The sequence below is a fragment of the Aulostomus chinensis genome, chromosome 1 (assembly GCF_037954235.1).
Source record: "Aulostomus chinensis isolate RoL2024-O1b breed Wild chromosome 1, RoL_Achi_v1.0, whole genome shotgun sequence".
NCBI lineage: Eukaryota > Metazoa > Chordata > Actinopteri > Syngnathiformes > Aulostomidae > Aulostomus > Aulostomus chinensis.
In genome coordinates, this window is record NC_141320.1 from 35,982,839 (window position 1) to 36,003,006 (window position 20,168).

Below are 20,168 nucleotides of genomic sequence, written 5' to 3' on the forward strand. Positions count from 1 at the left end.
TCGCAAAGCTGCAGGCCCTGACAACATCCCAGGGTGAGGACTGAGCACAACAGCTGTCCGAGGTGCTGGCGGACATCTTCAACACCTTACTGGCGCTGTCATCTGTCCCCACCTGCCTAAAGACTGCCACTATTGTCCCTGTCCCCAAGTGCTCCACAGTGACAGGCCTAAATGACTACCGACCCATTGCACTCACCCCAGTAGTCATGAAGTACTTTGAGAGGCTGGTCAAGGCCCACATAGAGCTCTCCATCGACATCTCTGTGGACCCCCACCAGTACGCCTACAGGCAACACCGCTCCACTGATGACGCCATTTCACCAGTGGTCCACGCAGCCCTCACCCATCTGGAGAGCAGGAACTCCTATGTCCGCCTTTTCTTCCTGGACTTCTCCTCTGCTTCAACGCCATCATCCCACATGGGGGACCTGTTCAGTGGACCTGAGGACTGGTGACCTGTTCAGGGTGAACCCTGCTCTCACCAAATGTCACCCCCCCCCCCATAACCTTTAACAAATCAGTGGTATAGAAAATGGATGGAGTGACTGATTCACTGCAGAGGCACAGTGATGTTATTAATGGAGGAGTCTTTTCATTAAAGACTGAAGCTCCATACAAGACAGAGTCTGTAGACAAGAACATCACAACCTGGGAAGCTCTCACTTCTTTGGACAGACAGCTTTGATTTCAGGTTCTACCTCTGTAAAATTGAAAGTAAAGTAAATGGAGCACCTGTGAAGGTAAAACTGATGATGTCATGACTTGTTCAGTCCTCCCACATTAAAGTCCAACAAGCTTTTGATTGTCTCTGATTCTCTGTGGCAAAATCCTACAAGAGGAAACAGAAAATCTTGAGGTTGTCTCACTTTTTTTTTTAAAGAAACTCTGCATAGGACAGTGATAGGAGGCTTGTTTCCTTGATGAAAGAGACTGGTGCTCTCATCTTCTTCAACATTGACTTGTTCTATCAGGACAAGAGAATCTGAGCTTGGATGTCATTTAGCAGTCAAAGGCTTGTTAAACTGGTCAACATCAGCTGGTGTTCACTCTGATGATGTAGCGATGGTCTGGATTCTTCCTTCTGGAGCACCAAGCTGCTGGGAAGAAGCCTGATGATGTCAGAGTTGTGTTCAGTGGCTCCTGCTGGGTCCATTTCTGACAAATGGGCTCCAAAGAGTTCAGCTGTTTAAAAGGTCAGGGTTGCTGTTAGCAGACGAGGTGGCCGAGTGGTTAAGGCGATGGACTGCTGATCCATTGAGCTCTGCACGCGTGGGTTCGAATCCCATCCTCGTCGTAGGAGACTTTGGTTTCTACTCCTAGATTCTGGAATTACTGTGAGGCTTTTAACTGACACAGACACCAGTTGAGTCAACTTCCCTTTCACAACCTGACCAAAACAACTCTGACACCCAGAGCTCACATGTGTCAATCACCTCTGTAGAAGGTCCCGCCCCCTTAGAGCCATAAATCCTCCCATCAGTGAAGAAAACTGAAGACGCCTCTTGGATGAGAGCTGAAGCGTCTTCCAGAAACCTGAAACAGTCCACTTGGAACGTTTAAATAATTCTACAATCCTACAGTTTCATTGAGCTTTTGTCCAAAGCCACGTTCATGTATCACATGTATATAATATATATGTGACACTCTTTCATCTACTCATTAACCAAAAATGCAGTCTAATACCAGTAAATTTGTGCAGAAGAAAACGTTATTTGTGCTGCTTCTTTATTTATTTATTTAGTTTAGTTAGTATTTTTTAATGTGTTTTCTTTCAAGTCACATTTTGTCCATTAACTTCATAATCAGAGTCTCCATCTCATCACATGACTAAAGTCTGGGTTCTGTATTGGTGGTAAAATATCCTTCCATGCCCCTCACTAGTTTGCACACAGAAAAGCATATTTTACTGGTTTCAGATCTCTTAGCTTGTTCTCTCTCTTAAAGCAGCTGAGGCAGCTTTCATTGTGTGATTGATTTTAAAATATAAACATGGAACAGAACCATTGGAATCAGATGTCAGGACATTTGAAGGAATGTCAATCTCCTGTTGAAATGTTGCAGTGTGCAGCTGAGGCTCTCTGGCAGTGGCACCAGGAGCCCCAATGGCAGAACCTGGACCCTCCTGGAGGAGAACCACAGGTGAGGGCCTTCTTGGCTCCAGATTGATGGAAATCAAGTGTCTGAGGCTGTTAGCAGCCATGAAGTTGATCTGGTTGGCACTGGTATTTGTTCTTGCTGCAGCTCAGGAGTGATTCAGGAGAAGAGTTTCAGAACAGCCCAGGTTGGGGACTGGAATTTTAAAATTTCCCCTGGAACCAAACAACCTTGGGAGGTAAAACCTCCAATCCTAGCCACTCAGATGCAGCAACAGAAGAAGCTGTCATCCACCCTGACAGTCAGAGCATCAAGTCAAGAAAACATCACCATCTTGTAGTTCCAAACCTCCACCTGTCAGATTCAGCTACTTCTTATTGTGGGACTTTAAACTTGAACACCATGGAATTTGGACAAGGAGTTTTCCTTCCAGTCCAAACATCATCGTCCAGCCTCCAACCAGAGGTCCATCAGTTATCATGGAGCCACAGGTGGAGTCTGGATTCTTTTCTGGAATGAGACGGCAATGAGAGTCCTGCCAAGTGACATCACTGACATGAATGGATGACTTCAGTCACGTGACTGGAGGACACCCAGATAGCAAAGGTCCACTCATGTGTGTCCTCACTGCTACACAGGTCTGTCAAATGTTCTGTAAAATAGTTGGACCCAGCAGAGCTGCTAGATTAGGAGTTGATGGAGTCGTTGCAGATACCAGGGTCCAAAGTCCAGCTTGAACCTGGTTTGTGCAGTTCTTTGTCAAGCTAGCAGCCGTTCTTTTCACTGCCAAGCTAAAGTGACTTCTGTCAACAAAGGTCAACATACAAAAGGATATTTCTACTGGCAGTTCAAGATTTTGATCAAACTCCTTTTTTAGAGCTGGAACCTCCCTCTTGTGTCAGCTTTCTGTTCCCATCTCCATGGTAACGGTCAGTTTTGACCCACGTCTTCAATCAGCTGTCAAATAAACTAAAACAGTTTTCTATCCTCCAAGTTGTTTCCATCTCTTGGTGACCTTGTTAGGCTTCCTTATCCATGGAAATATTGGCTTGAATATTTAGTTGTGGGCCTCTGGACCTTTTTTTAGTCACTAAACCCTGGATTTATTTTTTCAGCAACAGAACTTTAATACAAACACAAAATGAAAAGCAGAACAAGCCAGAACCCAAAATATGGATTTGCAAGGTCAACAAACAACAACCAGTCAAGCAAACCAAACCAACAGAAACCAACTACAAATTGTTTGAGTCATGACAAAGTCCAGGACCCACTTTTCACCCTACAATGTAAACCAATGGGAGGCTGTCTCCTCAGACACACATAGCCTCAAACTGACGCTTCTCTCGTCTACACTGTAACTCTCTCCACTTCACAAATAACTTCACTACATTCCTGACAAAAATGCCTACTAAAATATGTTACATTCAACTTTTGACCACAATCTGGGGATTGATGAGCCTTTTTCAAACAACAAACTCTCCAAAAATCCTCTCTCCTCTCCACTCTGACAGAGAGCAGCGGGGGAGGGGCTCTTAGAAGCTCAGCTCTGATTCTCACTTGGTGTCACACTGAGGCTTCTACCTCCTAAACTACAAGTCCCACCGCTCTCATAAAATACATCCTTGGATTCAGGACGACTCCTGCTACTTTTCTGCAGTGGACAGAAGGAGGCTCAGGCCCTAACAACACTGCCTCCAGCTTTAATTAAGACCTCAGTTTTGTTCTCTGCCTCCATGACAGGTTAATGGACATCAACTGGTCCTGAGTCACCAGGAGACACGGCGATGTCCAGCTGAGTGACATCAGCAGGACTGTGGAGGTTTATACTGAGTCTCCTGACGACAAGTGGCAGTACAGAGATATTAAAGAGGGTCTGAGCTAAAACTGAACCTTGGGGAACTTCAACCTTTGATCTCAGAGTTCTATTTTTAATCTTAGAATTCTTTCTTTGATCTCTCCTTGATTTCTCAATGATTTCTTTGTGGACTCCAATTGTCTCTGATCTCTCAGTGAGACAAAGACAGAGCAGCTCCAACCTCAGCCTCCAGGAGGCCCTGATCCTCCAGTGGTCAGTCCTCTGTGTTGTGGCTGCAGCAACCCTGGTTTGAATCAGGGTCCCAGCAGCAACATTCCTACTGACTAGTGTTTGTTGTTCAACTGGACAGTTTGTCTGGTGAAGCTCTCTCAGACACTCCTTTCTTCATCCTCCCTTCAGGCTCAGCAGCATCAGAGTCAATGTGTCTGACTAGGATCAGAACCCTCAACCTGGAGGCTGTGGTGCAATGAGAACACATCTGACAACCAATCAGAGGAGGGTCTGTTTGACTCCTGAAAACTCCATGAAAGCCTGAGAGGAACTTGTTCTTCATCTCCAAATTCCCTCCCTGCACGTTGTCTCTGCAGAAATCATTCAAGTCCAAGTTGAACCTTAGACTAAAAGCTCCCAGTAGGTGATGCAGGCTTCACCTCACTCCTGGTTCTGGAACCTCACCAGTTCTTGCTCTCTCACCACTTGGATCTCATGTTCCTGACATCTCTGAGCTTGTTTCCTATCCACCTGTCTCATGTTGATGAGGTCATCCAGCCTGATGATCTCTATGGTTCTCCTTTGAGTGGTTCCCTCTGGGAGAGTTCTCTCTCTGTAACTTGTGTGTGTGTTTGCTCGTATCCTGTTTCTCCTTGACAGCACTTTAGTGTTTTTACCACTGGTGTCTCATCTGTGGTTCACCTTTTATTTGACTTCTTTGTCAAAGATGAAGGTGTTTGTGGTCATTCATCAATCATGTGATGGCTCATGTGACTGTGAGTCTGATGGAGAGCTTGTAGCGTCTCTCACTCTGATCAGTTCAGGCTATTGAAGCTACTCAGATGTTGCCTGACTAGCTCAGTCGGTAGAGTATGAGACTCTTAATCTCAGGGTCGTGGGTTCAAGCCACACGTTGGGCGTTCATCTTGAACATCCCTGCTTGTCCTCTCACTTTCTGCAGCTGTGGGGCTTTGATTGGAATTGAAAGAAAAATCACTGAATGAACAACACAAACACAGGCTGTGTCTGAAGGTCCACACCTGCACCCGACTCAGAATGAAAAAACCAGTGTGGACTCAATTGTATCCACTGTCAATTCTGATTCTGGAGAAATTTCTTCATATGTATTGATGGGCGCGAGCCAAGCAGAAATTTCCCACAATGCCATAGTGTTTGGTCAGTGTTGAGCAGGCGTCAGTCTGACAATGATCTCATATTATTGTGTCATCACCTGACCAGACCCAAAAGTAGGCTCAGGTATCAGTTTCTTCTCAATGCTAATGTCTGCTAGCTTAGTCTGCTACTTTGATGGCTCTGCCTGCTCAAAGGTCCAGACCCCTGGATGTGGTGGTTCCTACCTGAACGTAGATTCTGTCAGCTCATGTTGTTAAATCAACTCACCAGGAACACCAGTAGATTTCAATGGACTGACAATGAGTCTCATTTAATGGGTGTCTCGTCCAACGAGAAACACTCAGTCTCAGGTTGAAGCTCATCAATGAGGTCTTGTGGATCAGTGGCTTGCATGAATGAATGAGTTGGAAGACTTCTTGGAAATTAAAGAGGATTTAATACAATTAAGAAAACCCTTAAGACAGAGTGATAATTCCAGCAGAGTAATTAAGGCCCATATTGAGTAGCAGGTATGAATTAGCCTGGATTTATCTGAGCTTCAAGTAGACGGCTAAGAGGCAGGTGGAAAGGTGTGTAGGATGAACGATGGTGACCTCCAAACAAATGAAGAGGACTGAGTGGAGGCTGACCAGCTCTACGGAGTCAGGCGGAGTTTGGCAGCGAGACAGGAGCCCAGGCCTGAATCGGTGTGTGGCAGCACAGACAGCTGTGAGCTGTCATGCCTAATTGGCAATTGCACAGCCAACCACCGGAGGCGCCCTCACTCATAAGAGGGGCGATTCCCTCCCTGCCCCATCTCTCTCTCTGTCTCTCTCTCGCTGCTCCTGACGGGTGACGTCATTTCCGCGCCGGATGTTTTGCTTCGGACAGGTAACGCGGCTTGTCTGCTCACCTGCTGCTCTTGGCTCACGTAGCACTGAGCTAATGATTGTGTCTTGTGCTGCAGAGCAGCCGATTTGGTAATGAGAGTCCTGTCAAGTGACATCACTGACATGAATGGATGACTTCAGTCACGTGACTGGATGACTTCAGTCACATGACCCAAACAGCGACCATCAGTCTCCTTCCAATCCTGTACTTTGGTAAACAACAAAAACAGAGTAAAAGTCTCTGGCAACATATTTGTTTCCTGTAGGGTTTCTTCATGTATGTGTGGTGTACCTGATCTCCCAGAGGACTGCCATCTTTGTTCTGTGGGCTGACATGTTTTAGTGTCAGCACAGGTCATAGCGCTGAGACTTAACTCTCATTCTCCTCCAAGTAGTATTTCCACCTCACACTCCTGCATATATTCAAGTGAACAGGGAACACAAATTTATGCTCAGCTTCTCCTGTGTATTCATCCACAGTCACTAAACAACAACCAAACCAAACAAAAGAGGTTTGCTAGCGTGGCGATCAGCTGTAGTTCACAATCTTATCCAGGTCACATGACTCAGGATTAGCGTGGCCGTCTGGCAACCAAAGGGTGGCTGGTTTGATCCTCACTTTCTCCAGTGACCATGTCAAAGTGTCCTTGAGTGAGATACTGAACCCCTAAATACTTCTGATGAGTAGGTTGGCTCCTTGCATGGCAGCCTTCAGCATCAGTGTGTGAGTGTGTGAATGAGAGGACATTGTTCAGCTCCTTGAGTGCTGCTGAGGTAGAAAGGCTCTGTACAAACTGAGTCCTTTTACCATTTCTTTCCTGCCTCTAGCAGCGCTGTCGTCACTTCCTGTGACCGTGGGAGGAAAGGGGTCCCCCTTCAGAATCAGTTTGATATCATTGTTACTTCCTCTTCAACATGCCTTTAGCAGACCAACTCAGAGAACAGCACAGTGAGGTAGTGTGGCCGAGTGGTCTAAGGCGCTGGATTAAGGCTCCAGTCTCTGAGGAGGTGTGGGTTCAAATCCCACCACTGCCATCATGTCCCAGGTCACAGGAGAGGTGTGGCAGGTCTCTCGCAGCCTTTCCTTTCACTTCCACAGGTATCTTCAAACCTGTGACCAAAAGAAGAAGTAGGTGGTCCAGAACACTGCTGCCCGTGTGTTGACTAGAACTGGTAGAAGAGACCATGTCTCTCCTGTACTGGCTTCTCTGCATGGCTCCCTGTCACATTCAGAATAGAATTCTAAATTCTCCTTCTACCATCAAAGTCCTCAACAGTCAGGCTCCTTCCTACCTGACAGAGCTCCTTGTCCCCTATTATCCAGCTAGAACCCTTCGCTCCCAGGATGCAGGGTTACTGTTGGTTCCTAGAGTTCTAGAAGTAGAATGGAGCCAGAGCCTTCAGCTATCAGGCTCCCCTCCTGTGGAACCGTCTCCCAGTTTCAGTGCTCACAGTGGTCCTCAGTGAGCTCAGGGAGCTTGTGAGGATAACCAGACACATGAAAAACTACAGGGAACATTGGCTGGAGCTCAGTGTCTCCTGATGTACATGGCAGGGCAGCTGCTGCTGATGTCATCAAAATGAGCCCTGGAATCACAAGGTTTGCTGTGACGAGAGGCAGTGACATCAAGACATGTTTGGAGCTGTTTATGGTTGATGGTTCTGTTCATGCCACTGTCACTAAAAAGAGTCAGCATTGCTGTGACAAACCTCAAAGGAAAAAAAGTCCATGGTGACAAGTGGAAAGACATTGATGAGGGACACCTGGATGCTTCTGTTGGTGTTCTTCTTCTTCCTGGAGTGTTCAGATCCTGCAGTGAGGCCACTGATCGTCTCTGGGACGCATCGACAGGCAGAAATATTTTCCGGGCCACAAGGCCACTTCAGAACTTTCAACGAACATCAAGAGTCCTCAGATTTGACGACAGAGACACCGGAGCAAGAACTGACAAGCTTGCCCCCATTGGGGATGTCTGGGAAAGATGGGTGCAGCTCCTTGCACCAACATTCATCCCAGGGCCAGAGGTGAGAGTGGATGAACGTCTTGTCCCTTTCTGAGGAAAATGCCCCTTCCAGCAGTCCATGCCCAGTAACCAGGAAGGACGGCAGAGCAGAGTTTGTGTTCTGGCCTGTTCTGCTTTTCATTTTGTGTTTATATTAAAGTTCTGTTGCTGAAAAAAAGACTTTTATGCCAAACCCAAAGGTTCATTTTATCATTTTTTTAATTGAAATCGAGGGTTTACTGACTAAAAAAAGGTCCAGAGGCCCACAACAAAATATTCAAACCAATATTTCCATGGATAAGGAAGCCTAACAAGGAAACCAAGAGATGGAAACAACTTGGATGATAGAAAATTGTTTTTAGTGAATTTTACAGCTGATTGAAGATGTGGGTCAAAACTGACCGTTACCATAGAGATGGGAACAGAAAACTCAAATGGAAGCTCAAAAGGGGACTTAGCTCCAATGGTAGAGTGCTAGCTTAGCATGTGGGAGGTAGAGGGATCCATGCCCTCATTCTCAGAATACTTCAGCTTGTTCTGTTGATCAGAGGAGCTGCTGGGTGATGAATGCTGATGTTTGTCCACTGCTGTGATAAAGTGTCCCCTGTTACTGAGATGAGGATGAACACCTGCTCAGGTCAAAGCTGCAATCAAACCAGGGACTCTGAACCTCCCACACAGTGAAGGAGTTTGTCCTGCAGGTTGATGGACGCTTATTAAGTTCTATCTTTGATCAAATATAAGAAATGTAAAATAATTCAACATTGATTGCATTTCCCTCCTTTCTTTGGTGCCCTCAGACTTTCTGAGAACTGTAGGAGGAACTGCCCACTATTCTGTGTTTCTTCTGCTCAGTGGAGGAAGGAACGAAGGACCGGAGCTCTAAGATTTTCAGTTCCTACATCAGTGAACAGACTTTCTGTGCTGCAAGGAACCAAAGCTACTAAGGAGGATTACAGAGTTTGGGAGTCAGTGACTTAATAGAGTCTAACAAAGGGTTGAACCTGAATGAGACAGTCACCCTTCAACGTGGGGCCATGGCGGAGTGAACCAAGAACACTACAATGGGGGTGAGAGTGGAGCCATGATGGATTCACAGTTCATCACCTCCACCATCATGTGGACCACCTGATCACCTCTCCTTCAACCTCTAAATAACTCATTCCCTGACCGGGAATCGAACCCGGGCTGCGGCGGTGAAAGCGCCGAATCCTAGCCACTAGACCACCAGGGACCACACTGAGCTCTCCAACAACAGAGACTATAGACAATGACTCAAGAACACAGGACTCTGTTGTCTCAGCTTGAGATGCAGAGGGTCCACCAAGACCACCAGACACCTCAGCCTCCTAAAGACAGTCCACCCCAAGGATCCTGTCCCCCTCTGCTCCAACTCAGCCCTCCATTCATAACTGACTTTGTCTCAGTCTCTTCCCAATGCCAGTCACTGAAACACTGACAATGTGATGGGGGCTTCCTGTCTTTATTACATTTTCTTCAAAGGATCCCGTGTGTCTTCTTTCTCTCTGTCTGTACTGGAGTGTGGTACCAGGCCCAGCTTGAACGGGTGACTGTGTCTGAGTGGGTCGAGGCTGGGCTGCAGGTATTGGGAGGTTTGAACCCATCTGTGAGGCTCCAGGTGGAGCGATCACCTGTGAGGGTCCAGGGACAGCAGGAAGCTGCACAGATGGTAAAGACATGGAGGGGAGACAGGTGGTGCTGGAGCAGTGACAGGAAGTGTCTGGCATTTTGGTTCATCCTGTGAGATGACGTGAGGTTGTGGTTTTGCCTCCAGCCTCACCTCCTCATCAGTGTTCAAAAGGTTCAAAGGTGAAAAAATGGGATTCAACCAAACAGCTGGAATGAAGAGTTGGTAACACTTGCAGAGCTGCAGGGAGCTGGACAGGTCTCACCGTGGGGGGATTTGTCCCACAGATCCTGCTGAAGTGGCTCCTCCTCCTGAGACCTGCAATGCTGGCTGGACCTTTGGAAAAAGAACACAACAAATCTTCATAAACATTTACTTCAGCAGGAACACACAAGAAGGTGGGACTGGTCCCTTTTTCATGTTCACTATTTTGTCGTCTTGGTTCATGTTTTGGTTGTCAAAGTTAATTCTGAATATTTGTGGAAAGTTCGCCTGCCTTTACTTGTACCAATACTTTCTTTTGTAACAAATTAAAAAGCTCAAGCTAAACTTCAGTCAGGACAACCATTCTTTCTCATTCTTCGACCTCTGTTTTATGTCCATGACCATCCTGTCTGTCACCTTTGGTGATGGAGACATCAGTTGATGACATCAGCAACGGTCCTCAACCTAACTGCCTCTGCCAGAAGTGAGCTGTCATCTGTCTCAGGGGACACAGTCGGGTGGACCGGGGCGGATGAGGGCCTGCTGCTTCCTTGAAATATTTCTAAATATTTCAGTTGCAACTGTATAGTGATGGTGGCTCAGTTTAGAGCTGTCAATCAATGTTAATAACTGATCTTAGCATCTGGAGATTATTTTAGGAACACAAATACTTTTACTTCATTCTGAAGATGAGCAGACGTTCAATATAATTCTCATTTCCTGGTCAAAGACTCCTGCTAGTCAGAGAGGATCTGGCCTGGATTGGAAAGCTTCTGAGAGGAAAACCTTCACTCTGGACTGGACTGAGAACGGAGCAGCCTCAGCTTCCTGGAGCCTGACTTGCCTCTGTGGTCTAAGGTTGTGTGGGCTGACATCACAGTGAAACTACTGAGATCACAGAGCCTTTGAGATCACAGGCTGACTTCCTTTTTATCCCTAAAATGAAGAATAAAAATGTTGTGTCTGTGTTTGTGTTGCTGCATCAGTTAAACAGTGACTCTGACAGAGGGGGTGTAGCTCAGTGGTAGAGCGCATGCTTTGCATGTATGAGGCCCCGGGTTCAATCCCTGGCATCTCCAGCTGGTCCTTTGGAGCCTTCATCTTATCAGCTAAATTGATCCTTAAATGTGACAACAGTTGATAACAAACTACCAGAAGAGAAACCAGTCTGTTGCATATCAAAGTATTTGTAGCTGGGTCAGTGTGACTGTGAGCCTTCATAGCCAGCATGAAGGAGCTGGTTTTATCTTTGCTGGGGAAATCCCACACACAGCTGCTCTCAGTTCCAAATGTGTGTGTCCTCACTCCTCCGTCCTCCTGCTGCCCTCAGAATACAGACACAATTCAACCTGGCAAGTTTGGAGCATAGAAGTGCTCCTGAAGAGATGTGTGTCAGCCCACAGCTGGCTGTTCTTACCTGGAACCTCAAGATGAAACTGCTTCCACAGATTGGAAATGAATCTGATGTTGACTTTTGGACAAATCACCTGTTCATCAGTTCATCATCACTTCCATCCATTTTCTACTGTTTATCCTGTTACAGAAAGGAGTCTATCTGCTGTGTGACTGAGGCAGTTACTGTGAGCTGCTGCATGTCTCAGTGTGTGTGTGTGTGGGGGGGCTGTGTGTGACTGGTCGGCTGCCAAGGATTATTGATGAGATCAATCATGATCAGCTCAGAGATCACGGCACAGAAGAAGGAGACTTTTTTGATTTTTGGGGGTTCAGTTTCTAAGTCAGACACATCATCACAATTTGAAGTTTTCCTCCAGTAAAAAACAAAACAACACAAAACCAAACAAAAACATGATTTGACTTTTGATGTCTACATTTTTTGGAAATTGTGAGTCCAACAAGCAGGAGGCCGTTTGAGCTTGGAAACTGTGAAGCATCACCAGTAACTGCTGGTTAATTTACAGGTGTTTCCTCAAAAAGTTTAAAAATGAACTCAATGCTGAATCCCTCGTCGTCATCACTGAGCTGCAGAATTGGTCCATGCAGGAGGCTGAGCAGGTCTTCCTCTCTGGTCCAGTGTCTCAGCACAGGTCAGAGTAGAGAATTAAAACATGAACACAAATCTTTATCAGCTGTTTACTGATATCAGTGACTACCTTCAAGTAAGAGTGTTAGTGAATGGACCCTTTTTAAAGTTTATGTTATAATGTTTGAAAAATGATGCTCACAAAAACACAATAAAAGTGTTTGTGGTAAAATGAGTCAGTTGATTTTATTGCCATTTTAAGAGTTCAAGCGTATTTTGATGACATTGTTTGATTTCATGACTCACAGTTACTTTAGCAGGACCATCGTGACATGAAATCTTCCTCATCATCCCATATCGACCCTCAACCCCTCACACAGAACCAGGAGCCCTCAACTGAAGGAACCTTTAAAACTATAAATTAGAAAGTATTTTGGTGGAACGAACCTTTAAAACTATAAATTAGAAAGTATTTTGGTGGAATGAACCTTTAAAACTATAAATTAGAAAGTATTTTGGTGGAATGAACCTTTAAAACTATAAATTAGAAAGTATTTTGGTGGAATGAACCTTTAAAACTATAAATTATAAAGTATTTTGGTGGAATGAACCTTTAAAACTATAAATTAGAAAGTATTTTGGTGGAACGAACCTTTAAAACTATAAATTAGAAAGTATTTTGGTGGAACGAACCTTTAAAACTATAAATTAGAAAGTATTTTGGTGGAATGAACCTTTAAAACTATAAATTAGAAAGTATTTTGGAGGAATTGGAATAAACCTTTTATACAGTAGTTAGAAATTAAAGGACAGGAAGTAGTATTTTGGTGGAATAAACCTTTAATACTACAGTTAGAAAGTAGTATTTTGCTATAATCTAATTCGATAGGTGGCGCTGTCACCAAAAACCAAAAGTCCAACAAATGCATTTTATCATCCAATTCAGTAGGTGGTGGACCCAGCAGGAGCCACTGAACACAACTCTGACATCATCAGGCTTCTTCCCAGCAGCTTGGTGCTCCAGAAGGAAGAATCCAGACCATCGCTACATCATCAGAGTGAACACCAGCTGATGTTGACCAGTTTAACAAGCCTTTGACTGCTAAATGACATCCAAGCTCAGATTCTCTTGTCCTGGTAGAACAAGTCAGTGTTGAAGAAGATAAGAGCACCAGTCTCTTTCATCCAATGCTGGAACAGCGTTAGACTGAAGGTTAAAGGCAAGTTTTGAACTGAAGAAGCTTCTTGGACCTCTAAACTTCTTAACTCTCTTTCTCCAAGAACTGCGCCTGGACGACGGCCGTTTCCAGCGATACTTCAGGCTGACGAGGTTCCTGTTCGATGACCTGTTTGTGAGGATCGGTGCCAGGATATCAAGGTCCAACACCAACTCCAGGCTCCAGGACCGTTGACATGACTTCCCTGACGCCAGGGGAATCTCAACGCTGACAGGCTCTCTGGACTCCTTGTCATGAGAATTTGTCACAAAAGTTGAATACTTTCAAATGCATGAATACGCGTCACTCACGTTGCCGGCGAGTACACACACCAGTTCAGCTCTCTACATGGACTTTACATGTGAACTTGTTGCACGAAAATTTGTGTCACGATTGATGTGAACACGCCTTCAGACTGTGAGGGCTGACATCACAGTGAAATGACAGAGATCACAGAGCCTTTGAGATCACAGGCTCAGTTACGTCCAGTTGACCAGATTTTACTTCGCTTCGATCTACGATGACCTGGATGAATGAGAACCTACACAGACATCTTGCCGAACACTATGGGAAGGACATCCTTAGTGTGGTGCGGGAATGCGAAAGGACTGCAAGGAAAATCGCAGACTACAGGAACCATCTACGTTCCAACCTCCGATGCCGCCAACACAACCTCATTCCCACTAGCCTACTACTAGGATCCACCGTGAGGGGCCACAGGGCCAGCAAGATTTTGGAACGGGCACAAAATCAGCTTCTCAACGAGAGAGTGAGACAGGTCCATTTCACCATCGAGGGACTAAAGACCAAGCTAGATCACCTTAATCAAGAGTTATCGCCATTTTTGCCACCCGCCATCTTGGACAAGGTCACCTCCTTCGTTGGGACAGCCCAACTATCTCAACATCAGAAGAGCAAGGAGAGGCAGAAAAGGACATTCGCTCGCCTCCAGTCTCGCCTCGACCGGGAACGAGAAGCAGAAGGCCCAACCCCAGCGGACTCACAGGACAGGTGGATAAGGAACTTATCCAACAGGGAGCTCACCAGTCCTGAGAAACGCGTCCTTGCCAAAGGAATGAACTTTGCTGTCACCCCGAAACATCTCCCGACGGTGGACCTCATCACTGCCACAGAATCCGCCATCAAGAAGAACAACCTCTCCACCACAAAAGCAGATGAACTACGACTCAAGGTCACAGCGGCCCTCTCCGAAGCGAAGGTCCCCTCTGCCAACCTCTCGGTCCAGGAAAGGAAGGCCTTGAATGCACTGAGCAAAGATGAGAACATCACCATCCTTCCGGCTGACAAAGGAAGATGCATGGTGGTCCTTGACACAACTGACTACCAGGACAAGATCAGTTCTCTTCTCAGTGACATTCACACATATGAGACCTTAAAACGCGACTGAGTTGCTGCTGCCAGCACAGTCCATTAGCATCTGAGTGGTCGGTGAAACTCCCTGACACCGCACAACGACTGTCGTTTGGGGAGGCCAGGTGAGTCTCGGGAGGGTCGTTTCCACCACAATAGCACTGACCACTCCCACATAGGTTTATAAGCTGGAGTTTCCACACTCTTCACTAGAACTGAAGAAGCCTCTCGGATGAGAGGTGAAACGTCTTCAAGATAAACTTACGTCCATTTGACCAGATTTTACTTCGCTTCGATCTACGATGACCTGGATGAATGAGAACCTACACAGACATCCCTAAAATGAAGAAAATAAATGTTGTGTCTGTGTTTGTGTTCCTGCATCAGTTAAACAGTGACTCTACCAGAGGGGGTGTAGCTCAGTGGTAGAGCGCATGCTGAGCATGTATGAGGCCCTGGGTTCAATCCCTGGCATCTCCAGCTGGTCCTGTGTAGCCTTCATCTTATCAGCTCAAGTGATCCTTAAATGTGACAACAGTCGATTCACTATCAGAAGACATCTTCTCCATGTTCAAGTTGGGCTAACTTTCCACAAATATTCAAAATTACTTTTGAAAATGAAAACATAGATCAAACCTGCCCTGTCAATCACCCACAATGGGCGGGTCATCCCACTCCCTATCAGGTTCCCCACTCCGTGACCCAGGAGGCTCCCTCTCCCTATCAGGACTAGAAATCCATTGGGGTCTCCCTGCTCAGGTAGGAGTCCTGCCCACAACGTTAAGCTGTTGATGTTCTAGAGGAGACAACATCTGATCTTTGTTAGATCCACCAGTCAAAGGTTTTCTTTAAAGGCTGTAGCAGCTGAGAATGAGGGAGAGAGAGAATTAATAACCATCTTAGTGAGGACATTTTGAGGTTTTTGTAGCACTGCAAAAATCATCTCCCCTCCAAAAACCCTCTTCTCCAACTCTGTACTCAAGTTGTCTCCTCATCAGGCACCACAGGATCCAGGACGTTCAGTCAAAAAAATCATTAGTGATTTTAAAAATGTCCATCAAACACAAAATAAGACTTCAAACAGGTTTACAACTTTATTTGATGTTGACACATTTTGTCCATTTTGCCTCCACACTGTCCTTCATCACAGCATTTAACATCAGGACTGCTCCCAGATACGCTCCATGACCTCATCCCTGCACCAGAGTACCGCCCAAGTTCATCAAGGATGGCCAACATGAGAGGGTCTAGATTCGCCTCCATCTTTGGAGGTTGTTGGATTTCCTCCTGAGGACCGTCAGGCTGTTTCCTTACTTTGCTGTGACCCAACAGCAGACAGCAACAAGGACTGTGGTGCACTTGGTAAAATCACCATCTGGAGTCTGGACCAAGATGCTGATGTGATCCTTTGATGAGTTTAGAATCAGTCAGAGATCAAAGACTGGAGCAGGAATTCAATGCACAGAACCCAGAGATCAAAGACAGAATTCAGACATCAAACACAGAATTCAACGATCAATCAATTTGAGGAACCAGCATCTCATGTGAAGATGCTTCTGAACTCATGAAGTGAAATCCTAACAAATAGAGATGAATGAGTCCAACTGGGACTGGCGACCTGTCCAGGGTGTACCCCGCCTCTTGCCCGTAGATGCTGGGATAGGCTCCAGCCCCCCCGCGACCCTTAATAGTAAGGAATAAGCGGAAGATGATGATGGATGGAGTCCAACTGGACCTGAACAGGAGAGAAATAAAGGAGTTGTTATGTAATTGTTATTGATTTCCAGGCCAGGTGAGGGTTGGATTTTGTTCGTCCATGTTGAAGTGAACTGACAGTGGGACTGAGGACCTGGGCTGAAGTCCAGCTCACTGCTGGTTTAATAAACCACCTGATTGTTTTTCCTATCAGCTCTGATCTGATGGAAGAAACAAAAAGCCAAACTTCATTCGTCCGTGTCCAAACACCAAGTCTGTTGATGTGCAGCACTCCAGTTATTTGTTTCTTTCCAGACAGAAGCAGGTTGGTGGAGGAATAAAACCTCAACAGTGAACAAACAGCAATGAGAGAAGTGAACCCTGCACTCAGAGAAGTTGTGTCTGCACTCGCCAACCAGGAAACGCGTCTATCTTCTGTGTGACTGAGGCAGCTGCTCAGAGCTGCGTTTCTCAGCTGTGTGGGGGCGGGACTCTGTGTGCCCCGGCTCAACCACGAGACCTCTGTGTACACTGTCAAGAAAAAAAACTATAAAAAAACGGTAAAAAGTCTGGCAGCAGAGTTTCCAGACGAATACCGTCAAATTACAGTGATGAACTGTTCCACAAAATTACATGGAATAAACTGTAAAAATACACAGCAGCTTTCACAGTCCCAACTCATTAAATTACAGTACATTAAAGGTGCCATAGAGAGGTTGAAGGGATATTAATTCTTGTTCTGTGGTGTGATATGTAACCCCACAAAAAATGGTTGGGTCTGTGATGGCTCAGAAGCTTCCTAAAAGGCTCTCTGAAACCGCTATGTTACCATGTTGGGTTTAGAATGCCTCATTTGTCCCTATTGGGGTCGTTTCTGACCTCATCTGGCAACCTCATTATTTATGCAAGTGCATGAGTTGACGGAGATCAGTTGCAGTTGTTTATCTGGCAACCTCATTTAACTACTACTCGGTGATTGGCTGCCCTCACTGTCACTGAAAAGAAAGTACTCCCACTTTCTCAGCTAACTGTCGCCAGTGCTAAGTGTGACGGCTACTGTCAATTGACAACATTCCATATCATACAACAACATTTGTAAGATAAGATACCAAGTAGCCACGGCCCATTCGCAGATCCAGCCGTATATGCAGCGGCGGGGTGACCGTCGGGACAACTGGGAGTTTTCCTGGTGGCCTGGCCCCTTGGTAGCCTGCCTGGCTGGCGAGATTCCTTCCCCCTCAAGCCAGGCCAGGCCAGCTAGCGACAGACAGCGCAGATAAAACAAAGGTCTCAATTGTATCGAGGCCATTCCTTCAATCAATCTGCTCAGTCAGTGCTGCTGCTGCAGGCTCCAGTTGCGACACAAGAGCGCTGCACTCACTCGGCTCGCTCGCATAATCGCCCCCCCCCCCCCCGAAATATGTCAAAGGGGTGTGTGTGAGTGGGGGGGGGGGGGCACTGACTGAACTGTGACGTAACACTTCAGCCAAAATCGCATTGGTCCATTTTCCCACGGCGATTCAAAAAAGGGGAGATCCTTCAAACAGAGGTTATGACACTGCCTCACACTTGGTGTGTGTTACCCACAGCTGGGGGACGTTGAAGAAACACCAAAAACACAAAAACAATGATTTTCATTCTAGGTGCCCTTTAATTGTTGATAAATGTGAATTAAACTGCAGGAAAAAAGGCCCATCACGTAAAAACACATGAAGAACAAGGACCTTTCAGGTTCTTCTCTAAGTTCAGGGCTCTTACTGGTTCATGTATGAAACAAACCAGTCTATGAGCAGGAATTTCCCATTAAAAAGTTCATTTGACAGTGGAAAAGCAAGCATAGTGATTAAAATTGCCAAGTTTAAGGTCAATCACTGTCAATTGAAGCTATTTAGTTGTTACTTTATGAAACTGAGCCAACTTTCTACAGTGATTTCCTGTTAGATTCTGGTTTCTCCAAGTATAAAAACTACAACAATGTATAAACACAGAATCTGTACTTTGAACAATAGAGAATTTCTACATATTTACAGTATCACTCCATCACTTTAGAGGATTGGAATGTAAAATAATCATTGGACAATGGAAATCATTTATCCTTTAACGAAACAACTTCAGTGCAGAGTTGATAACTGCACTTCAAACTTTGAACTGGTGTCCACATCAATGTGGAATTTGAGGAGGCCACAGCCACCAAATTTCCCAGAGTTCTTGACTATTTGCAGTCTCTTCCCTTGGAGAAGTCAAGTGGAACTACAAGACAAGGAGCAGAAATCCAAGCTGCTGGTGGACCACGTGGTGCTGTGTTGATGCTACTTTCCCACTCAAAGGGGATCGTGCAGGAATGTTCCACACGGTTGACCAAACTTCCATTGCAGAAGAGATTCAGGCAGTTCCACCCACGCCATGCATCCTTGTATGCTGTAAGTGTGAGGCAATACAATACAGTATGTTTCAGTGACATACATTTAGACAGAAGACCTTGGTTTATTGGGTGATGTTTATTGACATGCCAATTGGATTGTGGTGCCAATATGGCTGACTTGGTCGGTGTAAATCTTATCATCACAAAACAAAGTACACACAAATGTTCAAATTACTTTTCTAGACTTTAGTCCCCAAAGGAATTTCAGGCACCTGAAAGTGACTTTCATAAATCTGTGTGTCTGTGTACAGTACATGTCCCAAAAATGGAAAATAAAATTATTGGTCCCCAATCTCAAGGATAAAATTACGCTACAGTGATGTAGTGAGAGTTGCTACAAACCTCAAAATGATGCTACAGTGATGTAGTGAGAGTTTCTACTAAACTTAAAATAATGCAACAGTATTGTATTAAGAGTTGCTACGAACCTCAAAATAATGCGACAGTCATGTAGTGAGAGTTGCTACTAACCTCAAAATAATGCGACAGTGATGTCGGAAGAATTGCTAATGATCTCAAAATGATGCTAACAGTAATGTAGTGAAAGTTTCGAATAACCTCAAAGTGATGTTGACAGTCATGTGGTTAGAGTTGCGAGTAACCTAAAAATGATGCTGACAGTGATGTCGTAAGAATTGCTAATGATCTCCAAATGATGCTTCAGTGATGTAGTAAGAATTGCTAATGAACTCAAAATGATGCTAACAGTAATGTAGTGATAGTTGCTAATAAACTCAGTGATGCTGAATGTAATGTAGTAAGAGTTGATACAAACCTAAAAATGCGACAGTGATTTGGGAAGAATTGCTAATGATCTCAAAATGATGCGAACAGTAATGGAGTGATAGTTGCTAATAAACTCAGTGATGCTGATAGTAATGTAGTAAGGGTTGCAACAAACCTTAAAATAATGACACAGTAATGTGGTAAGAGTTGCTACGAACCTAAAAATAATGCGACAGTGATGTCAGAAGAATTGCTAATGATCTCAAAATGAGGTGACAGTGATATTCTTAAGACTTGCTAATAAACTCAAAATGGTACTGACGGTAATGTAGTGATAGTTGCTAATAAACTCAGTGATGCTTACAGTAATGTAGTAAGTGTTTCGAACAACCTCAAAGTGATGCTGACAGTCATGTAGTAAGAGTTGCTACGAACCTCAAAATAATGCGACAGTGATGTCGGAAGAATTGCTAAAGCTCTCAAAATGATGCGACAGTGATGTAGTAAGAATTGATACCAATCTCAAAATAATGCAACAGTGATGTCGTAAGAATTGCTAATGAACTAAAAATGAGGCTAAAAGTAATGTAGTGAGAGTTGCTAATAAACTCAGGGATGCTTACAGTAATGTAGTAAGTGTTTACAACAACCTCAAAGTGATGCTGACAGTCACGTAGTAAGAGTTGGTACGAACCTTAAAATAATGCAACAATAATGTAGTAAGAGTTGCTACGAATATCAAAATAATGCGACAGTGATGTCAGAAGAATTGCTAATG

The 20,168-nt window shown here is 45.0% G+C and overlaps 1 long non-coding RNA gene and 6 other non-coding genes across 7 annotated transcripts in view; 5 read left to right on the plus strand and 2 right to left on the minus strand.

The window, feature by feature from the left end:
* LOC147271460 (uncharacterized) overlaps nt 1–20,168 on the minus strand; it is an 89,260-nt gene that overhangs the window by 50,918 nt on the left and 18,174 nt on the right. The window lies entirely within an intron of this gene.
* Nucleotides 1,213–1,294, plus strand: trnas-gcu (transfer RNA serine (anticodon GCU)). Its single transcript has one exon. It is a non-coding gene; the product is annotated as a tRNA-Ser (tRNA).
* On the plus strand, nt 4,968–5,040 carry trnak-cuu (transfer RNA lysine (anticodon CUU)). The gene has a single exon. It is a non-coding gene; the product is annotated as a tRNA-Lys (tRNA).
* On the plus strand, nt 7,077–7,158 carry trnal-aag (transfer RNA leucine (anticodon AAG)). Its single transcript has one exon. It is a non-coding gene; the product is annotated as a tRNA-Leu (tRNA).
* Nucleotides 9,289–9,360, minus strand: trnae-uuc (transfer RNA glutamic acid (anticodon UUC)). Its single transcript has one exon. It is a non-coding gene; the product is annotated as a tRNA-Glu (tRNA).
* trnaa-ugc (transfer RNA alanine (anticodon UGC)) lies at nt 10,986–11,057 on the plus strand. The gene has a single exon. It is a non-coding gene; the product is annotated as a tRNA-Ala (tRNA).
* Nucleotides 14,956–15,027, plus strand: trnaa-agc (transfer RNA alanine (anticodon AGC)). Its single transcript has one exon. It is a non-coding gene; the product is annotated as a tRNA-Ala (tRNA).